Source organism: Juglans microcarpa x Juglans regia, chromosome 5S (assembly GCF_004785595.1).
Source record: "Juglans microcarpa x Juglans regia isolate MS1-56 chromosome 5S, Jm3101_v1.0, whole genome shotgun sequence".
NCBI lineage: Eukaryota > Viridiplantae > Streptophyta > Magnoliopsida > Fagales > Juglandaceae > Juglans > Juglans microcarpa x Juglans regia.
Window position 1 is genome coordinate 5,036,403 of NC_054603.1, and position 6,406 is coordinate 5,042,808.

General features: G+C 33.4%; 1 non-coding gene across 1 annotated transcript; it reads right to left on the reverse strand.

The window, feature by feature from the left end:
* Positions 1-244: 244 nt before the first annotated feature.
* Positions 245-351, reverse strand: LOC121268706. Its single transcript, XR_005941219.1, has one exon. It is a non-coding gene; the product is annotated as a U6 spliceosomal RNA (small nuclear RNA).
* Positions 352-6,406: the final 6,055 nt, after the last annotated feature.

Here is a 6,406-nt window from a genome sequence, read left to right on the forward strand (position 1 = left end):
TTATTTTAGAGAATTGGATGTAGCTCACATTTTTTCACATTTCATTTTTTTTTTTCCCTAAAACTTGGCTAATAGTCGGCTATAGGGATGCTGATGCTGATGCACTAAACTTATCATCTTTTCAACCTCTATTGTACCATCTTAATGAAAAGTTCAAATCACATGACCCTTAAATTTCTAATGTACTCGTTGGGTCCGTCTGTTGTAGATGGCAAGGTTCAAGTCTCATATTTTTTGTTGAGATAGTCTCTGATACCATTTTTCGATCTGTGCATGGCATCCTTGCATAGGGGTCATGCTAATCTTTTCTGTATCGTTCTAATTTTCTGTATCGTCTTGATTTAGGTCAAAATCACATGACCTATAGTCTAAAAGTACAAGTCAATAATACAAATAAAGCTCTATTAGAACATTATAAAGGTAAAAACTTCTTATTTTCAAATAATATGAGATCTTATACACCACCTATCCTTATCCCTCATATGAGTTATCACATCTACTCTTTTTGAAAAGATTTTTTCAAATGGTTGAATACGAATCCTTCATTTTCTGCCACATCTGCCAGACTAAATAGTGCTAACAATTTAATTAGGTACGATATACTTACAATTTTTTACAATTATTTTACAAGTTATTTTAAAACAACAAAATGTAATTTTGCCACTTAATTAAAAAAAAAAAAAAACAATTTTATATTATTATGGTATTACCCTTTATTTTAAACAGAGTTGTAAAATAATTTCATACTAATTATAAGTTTATCATTTTTCCATTTAATTATTCCAACCTGCATTGCTTGCATGGATTTACAACTAGCTAGTTCTATAATATATTCACGGCGCGGTCCGCAAGCTATTTAAAGACAAAACATGTTTCCTAGAGGAAAAATATTCTTATTGAAATCTGGGATCTTCCTTTGACTAATTTGCTCGCGCGCCAGCTTCCATGAAGTTGGCTTCAAATTTCCAACGACGGAGGAAAATACCGACATCTTGCACCAATCACAGCGGAAATTACAAATTAAACATCAATCTAATTAAGGTCTTACGCAGTTGGAATTTGGACGGTTATGCTGATCATCACATATTAATTCTTCCTGAAAAGACACTGCTGAAAGCCAAGCCTGTACTGTATGCATGTCATTATACTGAGAAGCTAGCTAAATAAATGGCTTCCTTAACATGGAAGTCTTGGTGTGAGAATTACGTTTAATTCCGTTCAGAAATTAGTGGAATTAACTTGTTTGATTTTTTCAATTCAAAACCATTTCGAGGGAAAACGCGTTTGTGTTTCGAAATAATTCGTGAACTCACGTGCCTCAATACGATTAATGTCTACCGAAGGGGTCTCGGGGATTTTTTTTTTTTTTTTGTAAGGGCCCTCGTTTTGTATATGATGGAGATGACCAGTTTTTAGTTATATATTAGTTATAAATTGAAATAAAATCATTTGGAGTTCTGTCGACTTAAATACATCATCGAATCACGTAAATATTATCTTGTCATATGATCTATTTTTCATTCTCTCTTAGGCCTTCTTTGTTTTCACAAGTCTTCTCAACTTATCTCATCTCATCTAATTATTACAATTTTCTTAAATTTTCATAAAAAATAAAATAAACAATTCAACTTTTTTAAATCCCAAAACAAAAATAATATTAAAAATATATATTCTAATAATATTTTATTTAATTTTCAATTTTCAATTTTCATCTCAACTCATCTCATTTTATTTGTAAAAACAAACGAGGCCTTTTGTTTCTCAAAAGGGACTAGGGACATATTATAACACCTAGGCCTAGCACCAAGCCCAAGTTAATTGTAGGTTCTATAAATTTCTATTTGGATTAATATGTATGAAAAGCCCACTTGAATTTTAACGAGTAATTTTAGAATAGGGTACGAGCCTAAAATTTATTTTGGCAGAGTATGAATTTTCTTGGGCTTGATTATTAGGTTAAGATCTTTAATGGACCATGTAGGAATTGAACCAAAAAATTTATGGGACAAGTTAAATTATTTTAGAAATTGACTCGATGTCCATTAGTGTTGGTTAAATACTCGACCCATGAAAATATGGTTAAACCAAAGAGATTATTTAGACTACACTAACTGGTCTAACCCATTTATTAATTATGTTAATGTCGTGCTTTGCACACATTTGGGCCGGGTTCTAGCAACTCGGGTATTTGGTCCTTCACCTACACACTCAAGCAAATACGAAGAATGGGGAGCCTTAGTGGTGGCTGGGGAGTCTTCGATGCTAAAGTCAGAATATCTTCTTAGTAGTTTGTGCGTAAATATAGAGGGATCAAAGAGAATTCTTCGTACCTGGGGATCGACTTTTATACTAAGTTTCTAGTGGAGACAACTTATCCTTGACTTTGAGGAACCTATATCATTTCCACTGTTTATTTGTTAGAATTCTTTAATGCGGCATGACTTCCGGGGCGGCGTCATTAATGCGGTGTGCAGTCCGGGTAGCATCAATGCGACGTGACTCCCTAACTTACTTTATCCTCCGGGCATTTCCTGTTAAGCCTGTCCATGCCTGTTGTCAAGAGATTAAGGATTCTCCATATTTCCCTTTCACCTGCCTGTGTAGGTTCCTGAGTACAGGGTGCATAGTTTTAAATTTCATTCTATTCCAAACGGAAAGACAAAAATTTGCCGTTTCGGTGTAGTATACTGCACATTATACCCCCTTCGTTTCATTTCGCTCCAAATTTTGGCCCGTTCTAGTTCATTCCAGCCATTTCGGCTGAAATTGGCATTTCGGTCCCTGTTTCGTTTTGGACTGTTTTTGTAATTTTCTTGTGCTTGAATGTCATTTTTGTAAATTTTAAACCCAGATGGTATTTCATTAATTCTAGAATATAAAATGTATTTATATAATTTTAATTTTTTTTTTGTAACTTTAAATATGTCCCCTCATTTTTTTTTAAATTTCATTATTTTTAATAATTTCTCTATTCTTTTTTTTTCTTTTTTTTCTTTTTCTGTGTCTCAACTCAAATTTATAATTTTTTCAACGTATATTCATTTTATAAATCTTCAATTCTTCCATATATATATATATATATATATATATATATACATACACACACACACATATATACATGATATACACTTACATATATATATATTTATTTATTCTAGTAGCTGTTAGTTTATATATTCATATAAATATTTATATATAATATATAATTAATCCCGAAATGGTATACCGGAATACACCAATATCGAAATATTTCATTCCAGTACTTAAACCAGGATGATCACCGGAACGAAATTCAAAACATTGGAGGGTGTCATTAGGGTGGTGTCAGGGTGGCGAGTCCCATATACTCCTACCATCTGCTTTCCCTGCTTGTAGGTTACTTCAGGGGTGGATTTTACTCGTGGGTCGAATACTCTGCAGAGGCCCACCAACTCCATTTAGGGGAGAGTCATTGGCCTCTATTGGGTTAGGTCGGGCTCTCTGATTTACTTCACCAGTGGTCCCTCGTGGATTTGCTTTAAGGGTCAATAGGGGAAACTCCCTTACAGTTACCTCACCAATTCTTATCGGATTAGTCCAATGGGAATTCTTTTGTCTTCATCTTCGTGCTATATACTTTTCCTTTGTCTCTGACGTTGAGATCCCCTTCCTAGAAATGAGCGGTTATTACTCTCTCGGTTCTTCTACTTGTAAGGTTCCTGGCTCAAGATTATGCTAGAATGGTTTTTTTGTTATTTTAATGATGTTGGGCGATAGTTCTCCTCCCGACTTTATTGGCACCCTTTCTGACGATTGGATTTCGCACTTGATTGCGTCCTTCTAGTTCTTTCAGCATTGATGGCGTCAGGTAGCTCCTTCTTCCTACATCGCATCGTAGAATACGCATTGTGGAATGCATCCACCCCTTGCTAGCTTTGTTGGGAGCATACGTTCCCATGACTTTAGGATGCTAAATGCCGCTGTCGTTTATTTAAATTTCCCACTTCATCGTTCAATAATTTCGTCCTTAAAAGTCAATTTTGTTGTAGTAAACGTAATGTCCGTACTTTTATTTATTTATTTAAACTACTCGTCTACTCGCGCAATATGCGAGAATAATTATTACAGAATAATTAAGAGGTGAAGAAGTTAAAGAAAACAAAGTAAATGATGAGAAGTCAAAATATACAATAAAATGCTATAATTTATGTGTATATATATATATATGTAAATGATAAAGTTTATCTTATCATTATAAGTTTGAATTTGAATGAATGTAAAACAATTGTTGACTTTATCTTGAACAACATTGAGTTTATCTAGAAGTCTTTAAGGTTGGTTAGATAAGTCAGTAACGTGAAATTCTAATTCAAAAATATCTACAATTATCCAGAGCAGAGGTTGAACACATATCAGTAACTATAGAGAAAAATTATCGTGAAATGTTAGCAATTCGTCAGGAAACGTTCTCGCGACTAACTCTACGTGTCAGCAGAATCCTACTACAATTGTGACTCTTTCCAGATTTAATATTTAAAGGGATTTGGTTTCATGACTCTATAATGAGTTTGATTAATGATCATTGAGATATATTTCGTGTATTTATGAAGGGAAAATCATCTTGAGGATTTTCATCTCTCTTTAAGTGTGATCATGCTCCAAGTTTGGAGGATCGTGTGATTGGACTTCAACCCCTAGAGTTTTAGGAGAAAAGACAATATTTGAAGATTGGCAGAGGTTTTGGCTGCTACCGCAGTAAAAGTCAAACGGGTCGTTTGTCTGGCAAGTAAAAGAGTCAAGTTGCAAAGGTTTTGTAATTGATGAGTACATGTAATTGATTTTCAAATAATAAGATTCACTTTCCTAGATTTGGTTGCCCTGTAGGGTTTTAACTTTAAAGAGTTCTTTAAAGGGTTTCCCTTCGAAACCAATCATTGTCTTGAACAAAGTGTTTGATTTACTTTAAGTATTTGATTTATTTAAATAATCATAATATTGAGATCTAACCAATTTGTTCAAGTAAATTGGTAGGTGATTAATTGGAATCACAGGGGTACATTGGGAATTTCAATTGGCATCAGAGCATGGTTCGGTTCACTCATCCGAGTGTGATTTGTGCCCCTGCAATATGTCATCCTTAGCTACCCCACCGCACTTCAATGGTGAAAATTATGCATATTGAAAAGTACGTATGTGAGCTTTCCTCAAATTATTGGATGAACGAGTGTGGCATTCTGTTGAAAAATGATGGATTAAACCAGCAACAAGTATTGACGCTCGGATAAAAGATGAAATCAACAACTGCAATTGGAATAGCAAGGGACTGAATGCTATAAAGGTAGAAAAGTTGGTCGGGTCTTTATAAACATATGAGTCTTCACTTCCTCAAGCAAGAAAATATAAGTCCATTGTTTTAAAAACTATAAAAGAAAATCATGAGGATTCTTCTGCTAAAGAAAGTCTAAATAATGAGGAAATAACCCTCATTGCAAGAAAGTTCAGAAAATTCATGTTTAATAAAAAGGATAATAGTAAACTAAAACGAGGAAAAGAATTTTCTGGTAAGAAGAATGAATCTAAAAATTGGAATAAAAATGAAACTGAAAAAAAAGGACAAAGTGAAGTGTCATGAATGTTTAGGGTATGGTTATATAAAAATTGAATGTCAAAATTTCAGAAAAAGCAAAGGAAAAGCATTGAATGTCACACTTTAGGCCCAGTTTGTATTCGCAAGTCATCTCAACTCATCTCACTACTATTCATTATTATTCATCAACTTTAACTCACAAATCTCACTACTATTCACAACTCATCTCACTACTATTCACAACCCATCTCAACTCATCTCAACTCATCTTGGAATCCAAACGATACCTAAGTGACAATTCTGATTCTGAAAATTCATCATCTGATAATAAAAAATCTTTTTTGGTTTTTTCCACTATTGTGAAGGATTTTACTGACGTTGAACTAACAAAAGCTAAAAGTAAAAGTGTTTTTAGTGATTCGGATGTAGCACTTGTCGAAACTGATCAGGATTTTAGTATACAAGAAGCATATAATGATGTATGTGAATAAGTAGTCAAATTGAAGAAACTCAACAAGAAATTATACAATAGACTTACTACTGTGGAGAATGAGAAAAATAATCTCTAGGAGGCACTAAAAATTACTGATGTTGAGATATCAAGATTAAATGATCAAAATGATGCATTGGAAAAAGAATTGAAAAAATTTCAAGAGCGCAAGCAAAAAATAGCAACACAAAAATTAGAAGAGATGTTGAATTTTTAGAAGGTAAGTAATGATAGAACTGGCCTAGGATATACGACTTCAAAAAGGAAAGAAAAACTAGTCTCATCATCCGCTGCCATTACCTCTAAAGGTATAATTTTTGTTAAAAGAAGTCAATACAAAAATGTTCAAA